Source organism: Cynocephalus volans, chromosome 8 (genome assembly GCF_027409185.1).
Source record: "Cynocephalus volans isolate mCynVol1 chromosome 8, mCynVol1.pri, whole genome shotgun sequence".
Taxonomy (NCBI): domain Eukaryota; kingdom Metazoa; phylum Chordata; class Mammalia; order Dermoptera; family Cynocephalidae; genus Cynocephalus; species Cynocephalus volans.
Genome location: NC_084467.1, coordinates 66576109 through 66589961, shown reverse-complemented (window position 1 = coordinate 66589961; position 13853 = coordinate 66576109). Strand labels below are relative to the sequence as shown.

Genomic DNA, 13853 nt, shown 5'->3' with positions numbered 1-13853 from the left:
AGCAGGCTGATGCAATAGATGGAGCTTGGGAGACGCTTCTGTCTGGATGAGCAGAGGGGGCCTTCTTTAGAAAATGACATTAAACTGCATTAAATGACAAAATGAACTGGCCATGAGAAGGTTTTGGGAAGAGACTTCCTGGCAGAGAGAAAGAGATGAGCTGGTTCAAAGGCTTAAGGAGGTCACCAGCTTGTGAGTGGTAGGAACAGAGAGAAGGCCCTTTAGCTGGAGCAGGTGGGGGAGGGGAAGAGAAGTTGAAGATGAGGATGGAGAGGAAGGCAAAGGACCAACTCTCTTCTACACAGTTTTTTGTGTGATCAAAGCTGTTGTGGGGTTTTAAACAGGGTAATAACAAGAACAGATTTGTATTTAGGAAAAAAAAAAGAAAGAATAATAATGTAGCTGCTCTGAGAATGGATTGCAGAGGGGGAAGAGTGTGACTAGGAATGCCACTAAAGAGTTCGTTAAAGTGGTCCTCGAGAAAGGTGGTGACAGCTTGAACCAGGGAGTTCAAGCCATTATCCCAGAAAAAGCTTATCTATATCATCCAGGAGTATTAACTTATTCCAAAGATAACTGATGTATGGGCAGAACCTAGCAATAGGCCTGGGGAGAAGAAAATGCATATGAACATTTGGATGTTTTAATCAGGGATGAGAAAACTCTATTAGCCACTAGCAAAGTTGGCATTGGAAAGAGAGAGGGAGAGATGAAAAAGACAATGTGAGTGGAAAGCTCGGAAGAGGAAGAAAGGAGAGGCCAAGCTCAGAAATTAGAAAAATAGATATCAAGTGGTGTGGTGAGTGGTAACACCATTAAACATTTCTACTCACTGGCACCTGGGACAAAAATCATCTACCTCCTCCAGCACTGTGTCATTAGTGGAAATTGGCTAATTGTTAGGAATTTTCAAAAAGTGTGGAATCCAGTGGGTTATTCACAGCTGTAGGGATTATATTGTCTGAACTGTGGTGGAATCTTATTAAAATATGAAAATAAGCAGCACACGGTCTCGGGCAGAAGCAGTTATACAGAGTAACAAGATGTCATCTCAAAATCGCTTTCCTAGTCTCAGTCGGGCGGGCGCGGAGACGCTTCTGGAAGGAACACCGCGATGGCTGCCCAGGGAGAGCCCCAGGTCCAGTTCAAACTTGTATTGGTTGGTGATGGTGGTACTGGAAAAACTACATTCGTGAAACGTCACTTGACCGGTGAATTTGAGAAGAAGTATGTAGCCACCCTGGGTGTCGAGGTCCATCCCCTCGTGTTCCATACCAACAGAGGTCCTATTAAGTTCAATGTATGGGATACAGCTGGCCAGGAGAAATTTGGTGGACTGAGAGATGGTTATTACATCCAAGCCCAATGTGCCATTATAATGTTTGATGTAACATCGTGAGTTACTTACAAGAATGTGCCTAACTGGCATAGAGACCTTGTACGAGTATGTGAAAACATCCCCATTGTGTTGTGTGGCAACAAAGTGGATATTAAGGACAGGAAAGTGAAGGCAAAATCTATTGTCTTTCACCGAAAGAAGAATCTGCAGTACTATGACATTTCTGCCAAAAGTAACTACAACTTTGAAAAGCCCTTCCTCTGGCTTGCACGAAAGCTCATTGGAGACCCTAACTTGGAGTTTGTTGCCATGCCTGCTCTTGCCCCACCAGAGGTTGTCATGGACCCAGCTTTGGCAGCACAGTATGAGCATGATTTAGAGGTTGCTCAGACAACTGCTCTCCCGGATGAGGATGATGACCTGTGAGAGAGAAGCTGGAGCCCAGCGTCAGAAGTCTAGTTTTATAGGCAGCTGTCCTGTGATGTCAGCGGTGCAGCGTGTGTGCCACTTTATTATCTAGCTAAGCAGAACATGTGCTTCATCTGTGGGATGCTGAAGGAGATGAATGGGCTTCGGAGTGAATGTGGCAGTTAAAAAAAATACCTTCATTGTTTGGACCTGCATATTTAGCTGTTTTGGAACGCAGTTGATTTCTTGAGTTTCAAATATAAGACTGCTATAGTCACATCACAATATTCGGTGGTGAAATCTTGTTTGTTACTGTCATTCCCATTCCTTTTCGTTTAGAATCAGAATAAAGTTGTATTTCAAATATCTAAGCAAGTGAACTCATCCCTTGTTTGTAAGCATTTTTAAACCACTAAAATAGAGAAATTTATGCCATGTTAATATTTAAATTGCCTTTGCTATTATCACTTAATTCAAAAATCTATTGGTTAATTTCTCCCTATGTCTACTTTTTATTCTTTTGTACATTTGAATCATGTCACACAAACTAGATATGACAGGTCATATTTGGTTAACAGGTGTAAATACTGCAGTTAAGCTGAAATAACGTGTGCCTCAGCTTCATTTTGGCTAGGTAGTGTTCCCTCGGGAAGAGCCCCTTCAAAATTATGTGACCTGTCAGAATATAAAGTGGTTTGTGCCTATCAAAAAAAAAAATCGCTTTCCTGATAATTACATGTAAAAGGCTAGGTCTGGGCTCTCTTTCATGCACTTAACTCTCAATTGAAGCCAATTATAAGTAGAGAAGCTGACTTTCGTGCCTTCTCATAGTTTATTTTCACACCCTTTCTTCTAATCACTCCCTTTATCTCTCCTCCTATGTATTCTGTTGGCTAGTACCCATCTCCATAGTGATGAGAGAGAGAGAAAGAAGTTGAGAATCTAAGTGGCTGCCTTTTCACTGACAAATGTCTTCTCAGTGGGGAGTATGTGGAAATCTTGTTTTGCCTGAAATATCTGGATGGTAATTGGGAAAGTCCTATATACATGGAATAATTGCTTAATGTAAGAGAGATCAGGAATTGTGGAAAGAGAAACATTATTGGAATCCTAGGTCTGACATTCGCTCTGTGACCTTGTGAATTTATGTAACCTCTCTCAGGGCCTTGGTTTTGTCATCAGCAAAATGAAGATGGGGTTACCTATCTTGCACAGCTGTTCTGAAAAGTGGATATAATTGTGAAAAGTACTTTGCACTTAACAAAAATTCATTTTCTTCTTTGCTTTGTATTGATAGATCTATGCAACCAGTTTAACACTCCTTCCCTGAAGCCTATTTCAATGGGGACACATCTACATATGCATAGACCAAAACACTTCATGGCTTCTCTCTCAGTTTTCACCTGTCCTCCTGTCCACTAAATCCTGCTACCACTCTTTGGTGGCTGAAGTGTTGAGATTTCAAGCTGTCAGCTCATTGGGCCACAGTTTGCATCTGTCAACCTGGTTAAGGGCCATGTAGTATGTAAATAATGACACCTCTTAAAATATTTTTAATCCTTCATCTTGATGGATGCTTTTGTGTTTCACATTCGCCCTTTGAGGAAGGAGAAGGAAACTAATAGCACCTGCAGGTGACAGGTAATTACACACCAAGGGCTACTTTAGCACCAAGTACTATGCTGAGATGTCTTGCTGAAGAACAGAAGTGTTCAAAATATCACCCCTCTTACTGATGGTGCTGAGAGAAGGTAGGTGCATTTTTAATTACTATTAAATGCTGGATCATCAGGGAAGTTAAAAACTGTTTTCTTAGCCTGTTTCAGAATTGCTCAGAAGTAGAGTCAGAAGGAAATATCTCAGGCTCAGCACTAGATTGCTAGAAGGCTTTTGTTAATTTTCAGAGTTCTGAAAAAGTTGATTATGAAAGTTTTCTCCAGGTATCTTTTTGTTGTTTTTAAGGAGAAATGGAACTTGGATTTCCTTACTTCCTCATTTTTGCTGCTGTCATTCCTGTAATAGATTTTTCTCTTGCTGAAGGGTTATATTTTCCTGATTCTTTGTGTGCTTCATAATTTTTTATTAGAGGTATGCAATTTGAATTTTATGATGTTAGTTGCTGGATTTTGCTGTATTCTTTTAAATATTGTTGGGCTTTTTTCTGGAATGTAGTTAAATTACTTGGAATAAGTTTGATTCTTTCAAGGCTTACTTTTAAGCTTTGTGAAGGTGGGTCTAGAGCAGTCTTTAACAGGGGCCAGTTTGACTCCACTACTGATATAGTAATATCTTTCTGAGGACTCTATCCAATGCCCTGTGTAATAGTGGTTTTTCTACTCTGGCTGGTTGAAAACAAACTATTCCTGGCCCTGTGGGAGCTCCAGGAATTCTTCCACTTACTCCTTTATAGTGTTTCTCCAGATTTGGAAAATTTCTTTTCATGCATGTATCCGTGAGTACTCAGGCACAGATTTGAGGAACCTCTCTGCAGATCTCTAGAGATGCATCTTTGAGCTGCTCTTTCATCTCTGGTATTATGCCCCACAAATTCTCACCATTTGGCATCTCTGAATTATAAAATATGTCTCCTTAACTCAGGAGAGCTGCTAAGATATTTGTCTTCTCCCTCTCTGCACTGAGATCTAGAGACCCACCTCAAGCAGTAAACTGGGAAAATTGTAGGACTCATCTTTTTCTTTTCTTTTTTTTTTTTTTTACTTTCAGGCAGCACTATGCTCCACTGCCTGTTGTCCAATGGCTGAAAACCAATGCTTCATATATTTTGTATGGTTTTCCAGTTGTTTAAGATAGGGTGTTATTCCAGTCCCTGATATTCCATCATGGCCAGAAACAGAAGCCTTCACGACACCTTAATTAACATTGATGTAGACAACTGTAAGTTTTATTGGTCCTTTAATCAACATTTTTTCTATTATCCCATGACTTCTTTCTGCTTGGATTTATTTTTATTTTGCTAAGGTATATTCTGGCAGAAGTGGTTCTTCAGTGCTTGCCAAATCTCTGCATGTCCAAAACTTTCCCATTTTTCTTTCATCTGTTGGCTAAGCAAACAACTCTATGAGTATGTTCAAAATGAATATACCTTAAAGACATTGCTCTTTTGTTTTCCAGAATCTGTGTTCCATACAATATTTCAAAGAGAAATTTGTTGACAGTGTGTTTTTACCTCTTTAGACACATTCAGAATTTTCTGTCTTGGAATTCAGAAATGTGTGTGTTCCATGAACGAAAACTCAGTTGCTGTGATGGGAGAAGGATGCAGGAAGATTTTTTTAAAAAACTGTGAAAAACAGTTTTTCCCCTCATGGATTCTTATGAACTCCAAGTCACACAGAGGCTCTCTCTGATGCCTCCAGCCTGCCTTGGTCCCCAGTGCTCCTGCTTGTGTCCTCCTCATTACTTTGAACTTTCTCACCCAGTCTGACATTGATTCTTGCCTACTTTTATAGAATATGAAGCCCTGTGCACTAGACCTGTGTTATTGTTTAGTTTACAATCATTTCTGCTCTACATAGAAACATAGGCTGAAAGTTTTATTTTCCTTGTAATGAATGAAAGAGAGTGGTCAGAGAGTCATCCACTATAATTTATAGGTTTTCATAGCTCAGTATACAAATGTCCTAAAATTAGATCCCAACTTTACAAGTAAGTCTAAAAGAAAAATGTTTCAGGTAGAAACCCACGTTCCAGTATAGGGATGACATATACTTACCAGTAAATGTTATAGCCTATAAAAATTAATTTGAGGTTTAAATAGGCACAGAAGAATGACAGTAGAGGGTGATAATGTGTCAAAGGGATCGTTACAGTGCCTATTTTCATTTTGTGAATTGTTCTCAAATTATGTAATATCATCACAAATGAAGCCATCCTATGGAAGGCCACAGCTATTGGTTAAAAGCATTTAAAAGAGCTTTCCTTTTGTGTGTGTGCATGCGTGTATGTGTGCACGCATGTGTGCATTCACGAGTGTGTGTGTTCACCTACTATGTCTGCTGTACAGCATAAGTAATGGCTATTCCCTTCCAAAATATTCAGCAGAAAAGAGGGGAAAAAAGAGGACATAATCTGGGGTAGATGCTTTTTGAAAGAATATGGTTTCTGAAATGAAAGTTTCAATGTCATTCTACTGTGGCATTTTCTGACAAATATTTGAGCTGACATGTGAAAGGTGAGGAGAAGATAAGTCTTCACATTGTGTACAGTGAAACATTCATTTGAATACTTCGATTAACAATATCTGTTGGTGTCCAGCTCTGTGGCTGCAGCACAAACTGTTTTCAGTGCATGTATCCTTAGGGCTGAAAACAGTTTATTAGGCCTTCTGTTTACTCGTGGGCTCTAAACAATTTGCAGAGTCCAACTGTATACTCTTAAAGGGGAAAAACTGCAAAACGAGGCTGAAAGGGTGAAATAGAGGAAAATATGAGAGGATACATGTTTAGGAATTAACTTTAGAAAGCAGAGTAAAATTGCCTCCAAATTTCTGGTGACAATTTTGTTGCCTTCTCACGTCTCACAGCCAGCTACCACTGGCTGGTGTGTGTTTTGGTGTTTAGGTTCCACTAGCAAATGTGTGTTTGGGGTGTTTTGGGTGGGCCCCAGGAACAGCAGGTCTCTGCCACCAGAACGCTGGTGGATGGAGCTTCCACAGGAACAAAGAAGTCTAGGCCTGGGCTTAATCAACACATCATTGTTCTGACCTCTACAGCTCCTGTGCCTCAAAATGAGGATGGCACCAAGACACAATAGCCAGGGTGCTGTCTTCAAACAGCTCCTACCCGTGTTGAAAGGCTGGTAGAAAAGGATAGTTCCTTGGAAAAGAAATGTTGTTCAACAGGACCTGCTGAAGGTGGTGCAGAGAGAAAGCAAAGGCCCAAGATTTAGATAGAAGAACAAGCATGTTATCTAATCAAGAAAGACCACTTAGGAGTGAAGATCTCAAAAATTATTTTAAAGAAACTACTGAGATACATGTAGGCATGGTAGGAATCCTCTGCAACATGAATGCCTCATAACAAATGCCTGTTTACAGCCAGTATGAATTCCTGCCATAGAAGAAACAGCTCTTGGTGGAGATGGGGGTCTTCATGGTGTTGGTTGTGCCAGATCAAAACTGTTGTGCTGTCAATTAGTTGAATTGGTGACAAAACTTTGGAGAAGCCAGATTCAGGGAAGTTTTATTTTTTTGAAAAAGGAGAAAAACAGAGTCAAGAATTTTTATCTTGAGGAAAGAATTTGGGATAGCTGAAATGATTAATCTCACAAATGCTGGCTGGTTACATTCACTGGTGACAACTATAAACTAGTGTGATCCTCTTGAAAGCAATATGGCAACACAAAGCAAAAGCTATAGAGACAGTCATAGCCCTTAACCCAGAATCTCACCCTGGGGAATGTATCCTAAGGAAATAATTCCACAGAAGCAAAAAATCTATATGCAATAAAATATTTATTGTAGCAGAAGTATAATAACAACTACGAAAAAGCCTCTGAGAAATAATATATGTGCAAAACAGTTGTGAAATTTTTTAGTAAAATATAGAACATTAAGTCTATGGAATATTATCCAACCATTAAAATTATAACTATGAAAACAAGGAAAATATTTATAATACAATGCTAAAAGAAGGGAGTAGAATTAGAATATTGTGTACGTTATGATAGCATCTGTTTAAAAATATGCATGTGAGTAAAAAGAATGCACAAAACTGAATATAGATATATCGGTTTGGGGAGGAGGATGTGTGGATGATTTTTTTTCTTTTTCAAAATTGTGTTTAAGCTAGATAGGAAAAATAAGTTCTAATGGTGTACAGTAGTGCTAGGCATTTATAATCAACCATAATTTACTACATGTTCTCAAATGTCTGGGAGAGAGCAGATTAAATGTTTTCATCACAAAGAAATGATAAAGTTTTGCAGTGATAAAAATTGCGTGTAATAAATTATATATATATCTATATATCTATCTATCTATATATTTTTTAAACTGGTAAGGGGATCGCTCAGCCAGTGAGCACACCAGCCATCCCTATATAGGATCCGAACCCATGGCCTCGGCGCTACCAGCGCCGTACTCTCCAGAGTGAGCCACGGGGCAGGCTCATCAATGATATATTTTTAATAAAATGCAGTGGAAACAGAACTGGTCAATGGGGATAAAAATAGTAAGTAATGGAGTAAAGAGGATATAAGTGGAAATGCTATCTGATGCCTCTGGAAATTTTATTGCTTTAGCAGGAGAAAAAAAAATCACTAAGTACGTGTAATATAAATTACTTTTTACAATAAAAATGGTTACATGGGTTATGTGAGTCCAGTGGAGCTATTCTAAGGCTCAGCATTAGGTGTACAGTTTTCTTCATCAGGTACAGAGACAGTGTGTAAGCAGAACTGACGAAACCACTTGCTTATTGGATAGAACAGATTTGCTGACTCCCGACTCCAGGTCGTGTGACTACAGCCACTGTCCACTCCCACCAACACCTACTCCTATGTGTATAAGATATACAATTGAATATGTTATATGCACATATCCTTGCATCTGTATGTGTATGTTTTTACTTTCAAAAATTATGGATTTTTATACATACAGAAAAATGTATGAAACATACAAGCAGAATTTAACCAATAATTTCCCTGTGAACCCTTGTATAACCACCATCTAGACTGGGAACTGGAATGTTGTCAGTACCCTAGAAGCTCTCATTCACATGCCTTCTCTCACCCATTAGTGGCAGCCACAATCAGGAAGCACTGCCCTGAGTTTTTTGGATAACCATCCCCTTGTTTTGCTGGCTTTTTCCCATGGGTCCCAGGTGGATGGAATTGCATTAATCATAATTCTTGGTTCATGGCACTCTCATAATTGGTCTACACATAGCCTTCTATTTTCATTTCATTTCATAATAATATGATGAAACTTATGAATTCATCACCTAATCCAAGAACTAGTCCAGTTTCCTATGTACTCCTCAACTATACCATTCCACTGCCTCCTCTGCAGTGGTACCCAGGATCCTGAATGGTTATTATTATTTCCTTTCTCTTTTTAGAAATAGTTTTACCAACTACATAGGCATCTTCAAACGGTATATGTTTAATTTTGTCTGGTTTTGAATTTACATGGATGAAATTATGCCACATGTATTATTCCTTGGCAACTTGATTCTTTAATTAAAATTATGTCTGCAAGCTTCATCCCTGCTGATGTATATATCTGTAGTTTGCTTATTTTCACCTTTAAGCATTTAGTTATTTGAACATACACCAATTTATGTATTCAATTTCATGTTGATTGGCATTTGTGTTTCCAGTTTTTAGAATTATGAATAGTGATGTTATGAACAATTTTGAGCATGTCTCTGGATGAATAACAGGAGTTTATCTAGGTTGTATTCTGAAGGTACATGCAATGTACATTTTGGCAGGGTTTTGATGTCAATATTCAACCAAAGTTGAGACCAAACATGAATGCCATCTATAATAGAATCAATTCTGTGATAAAAGGATAAAAACAGAAATTTTGTATAAAAATATAATTATCATAATTTAACTATTAAAATTTTTAGTGGTCAAATGTTAAACACTCTAAATGGCACGCTGATTTCTTATATGAGTACTACCAGTTCTGTTGGTTGGTGACACTATGGTCACCATATTGAATTTTTGTAATAGACACTTACCCTATTTCTCACCTGACCCTGATTCAATGTACCATTTTGCTTGCTCTGCCAGTGTAGGGCTCTCTGATAGGAATGTTGGTACCAGTTGCTGTTATTCTTCCCTTTTTTCCCAATGGTAATGGGCTATTACAGAGACACAGCTGTACTTCAATTCACAAATTTGAAAACTTGGTTTATGGTGAAGATGCAATTTTATTTAAACAAATTGAAGATCTGGATGCTGCTTCAAGATTATGTCTTACTATTTTCAAAAGTAGACTTTAGGCTAATTTCCTCACTTATATCTTTTAAATTTCTAATATTGTGCCTTTAATTTTTTGTACACCCATCAAAGTTAGAAAAAAAAATATTTTTAAACCTTGGACTTAGAAATGAGGCAATGCAACAATGTGATTAGCTTTCAAGATAAAAAAAAAAGTCATACGGAAATTTTCATCTGCATCTCGGCTTTCACTGCATGCACAATAATTGCAGATTCTTAGTTGGAGTAGAATGATAGGATTTTTTTCAGCTGGTGTCAGGTAAGAAATACTTGCATTTTCAAGCCACATGAGTTTGGTTGCTTCTCCAGCAGCATCCAGAAAATAAATTGTTTCATTGTGTGCTAGCACATTCAGCTTTATTGTTATTGTTCACTGCAACACATGGTATTAATATTTTTGTTATTTCTTTTATTAACACATACTGGATATTTTTCTGTTATTTTAAAAAATATCTTGTATGCCTACAATATAAGGCTGCTCCAAAATCTCTTATGCATCAAGTAGACTGACCTTGGTGAGAGGAGAATAATAGAAGTTGAGTGGAGATAAAAACACATTTTTTTTCCTATTCACGTAGCACAACAAGCATCACGGAAGACAGACTTCTCCGACCAAATGAGTGGGGATTTCTCCCCACTAACAATCATAGAGAACAGAATCACATCTGGGTTACATTTTACATCTAATAGAAATTCAGTTTAGACTTTTCTAAACCTCTTTGAATCCCTCATTTAACATGTGTGCATTTTTTTTCTTTTAAGAAACAAAGGGATGTGAGGAGTTTGTCATTCAATGTTTCTAAAGAATAGATGATCAATCCTTGCCATTTAGGACAATAAGTTTAAATAAATTATCACAAATATTTGTTATTGGAGTTAACTCTCAAAGGGCTGATGAAAGCTTTTGAATGTTCTAAGTATGTTAGAGCAATGTATCTCGTATATATTTTCTTTAGTTGTATCGATTCTCTCTGACATCTCAAATCCAAAGGGAATTTGGGCAGAAAAGATACCCTTTTCTTTAACTACTTTATATTCAATCCTTCCAGAAAACCTCCAAGAGTTGATTAGCTAATTTTATCTTGCACAAAATAAACTTTAACAAAAGCCTCTTTATGATTGATAAATATTTTACTACTTCTCTTTTTTGTGACTATTTTCTAAAATATGTTACAACCAAAAGATAACCTGCCTAATGAGACAGGTAGGAAACCTCTTTTCAGACATGTGGATGCTCATCTTTTCACGCCCTCCCCAATGATTTCTGCAGCCACTGCAGTCACATTCTCCCTGGGTGATTCTTTTGACTTCATCAGGTAATGTGCTTCTTTTTGTTAATCACGCAGTATGGCTTTCTTATCGACCTTACCTGTGCTGTGCTCTTTCTGTTTCCATTTGTATTGTGAGAAAAGGAGAAAAATAAGATATGCTTGCTGTATTGCTTTGGAATAAAGTGATTGTCAAAATAACACTATTCTACTCTGTATATCTCTTCCCCAAGTGACACAGCTGACCGCTTTATTGACAACAACAAATGCTCACTCTTGGTAATGTTGCAAAGCCAAGGTAGCCAAGGAGGAGAAACAGAAGTGTCATTCAGTTTTTATTATCAGCAATCAAATTATATCAAAAATCTTAGTACAAAATGCACATTACCAAAATGTGAAAGACAGGAATAGCCTGAAACTTTGATAGAGTTTTGGGGATGATAGAATTTTTAAGATGGGCTACTTTGATAAAGCATTGACATGACATATATGCATGTTAAATATGTTTTTTTTTCTTGATAGTAAAGTTATCGGGACTAATAAACTATAATAAACTATAAACCACTCTAAAGTCAATTTTACCATTATTTCTTTTGTCCTATTTTGTGATCAGGCTTATTATAAAGAAGAAATGACAGTGGAAGAATTCTTTCCTGGATGTTCATTTTGCCCTGTGATCTGTGGCAAGTTGTATCTCCTGTCTTTCTGCTCAGGCAAGTGGCAGAATTCTTGAGAGTTACTTAACTTCTGCAGCTTTATAAATGCATTTAGGCTCCTTTTACTGTTTATAGCAGTACTCTTTCTATGACAGTGTTGAATAGAAGTTAAGAGTGTGGGTTCTAGACTTACTAGTTATTAGCTATGACATGCGCAAGTTAGATAAATTCTTTGAGTCTCAGTTTCTTCATCTGTGAAGTGGGAATAATATATGTACCTACCTAACAGGGATTAGATGAGAAAATGTGCATAATCATATAATACAGAAACAGGATGAGAATAAATGCTCAACAAATGTTAGCTATTATTGTTATTAATATCAAGGCAAATGAGCAGAGGAAGTGGGGGGGGCATAACTTGATCTATGCCACATCTGATACCATGAATCATGTTATTAAAAAAGTTTCTAGTGTGCTTACCAAAACCCAAAATCTACTCTAAAGCATAGAAGATTCCCCAAAGATCATAGAGCTGGATTGAGTTGGACAAAATTACAACACTAACCCATTGACTGTAAAAATTATTTTCAGCTTCAGAAAGAAATGAAAGCTAATTGAGTGAATTGAAGTGAAATAAAATAACCTTGATAGTGATTGTTAATTGATGAATAGATCATTAAAAAACTCTAAAAATAAAATGTGACCTAGATCAAAATTTTTAGCTAATGTCTAAATACTTTAGAAATACTAGGTGTCTCATAAAAGATGTTTCAGCCTTATACTGAGACACCAAAGCAAACAAATAAAAACCAAGAAAATTAGTAGACGCTCAACTATAGCCAGGCACTGCATAACAACCTTTCTGTCACTAACAGACTGCATATATGATGGTGGTCCCATAAGATTGTAATGGAGCTGCAAAATTCCTACGGCTTAGTGACATAATAGTCATAATTTCAGAGCACAACACATTACTCACATGTTTGTGGGGTGCTGGTGTAAAAAAACCTATTGGGCTGCTAGTTGGATAAAAGTGTAGCACATACAATTGTGTCCAGTACATAAAACTTGATAATAAATGACTGTGTTACTGGTTTACGTACTTACTATTGTAAACTTTTTGTCATTATTTTAGAGTGTACTCCTTTTACTTATAAAAATAAAAGTTAACTATAAAACAGCCTCAGGTAGGTCCCTCAGGAGGTATTCTAGAAGAAGGCATGGTTCTCATAGAAGATGACAGCTCCATGCATGTTATTGCCCCTGAAGCTTTTTAGTGGGAGAAGATGTGGAGGTGGAAGGCAGTGACAGCTATGATCCTGACCCTCTGTCGGCCCAGTAAAACATGTGTGTTTGTGCATTAGTTTTTAACAAATAAGTTTAAAAAGCAAAAAAAAAAAAAAAAAAAAAAAAACTTTTAAAATAGAAAATAGCTTATAAAATAATCATATAAAGGAAGTTTTCTGTACAACTGTATGTTTTTGTGTTTTTAGCTGTGTTATACAAAAGAATCAAAAAGTTAAAAAAATTTAAAGTCCATAAAATTAAAAAGTTAAAGTAAGTTAATTTACAATTGAAGAAAGAAAAATTTTTTATTAATTCGGTGTAGTTTAACTGTACAGTGTTCATAAAGTCTAAAGCAGTATACAGTAATGTCCTAGAACTTCACACACTCACCAGCCACTCACTGACTCACCCAGAGCAACGTCCAGTCCTGCAATCTCCATTCATGGTAAGTGCCCTATACAGGGGTATCATTTATTCTTTATACTATATTTTTACTGTAACCTTTTTATGTTTAGATATGTTTAGATACATAAATATTTACCATTGTGATTGTGTTACAATTGCCTAAAAATAAGCAATTTTAGGTTTGTAGCCTAAAAACAATAGGCTATACCCTGTAGCCTAGATGTGTAGTAGGCTATACTACACACAGTTTTATGTTTGTAGCCTAAAAGCAATAGGCTATACCATCTAGGTTTGTGTTAGTACACCCTATGATGTTTGCACAGTGATGCAATCACCTAATGACACAGTTTTCTTAATGCATACCTGTCCTTAAGTGACACATGACTTTAAACACAGTGAGTAAGTTAAATCTCTTATCATTTCCCTATCGATCTTCATCAATATAACCTCCCAAAGTAATACAATTCACTGCAACAGACAGAATAGGTGAGCCCAGACTGGAGGAAGGAACATATCCAG

At 37.1% G+C, this 13853-nt stretch overlaps 1 pseudogene; it reads left to right on the top strand.

Moving 5' to 3' along the window:
* Positions 1-1068: 1068 nt before the first annotated feature.
* Positions 1069-2111, top strand: LOC134384039 (GTP-binding nuclear protein Ran-like; annotated as a pseudogene).
* The last annotated feature ends 11742 nt before the right edge of the window (positions 2112-13853 follow it).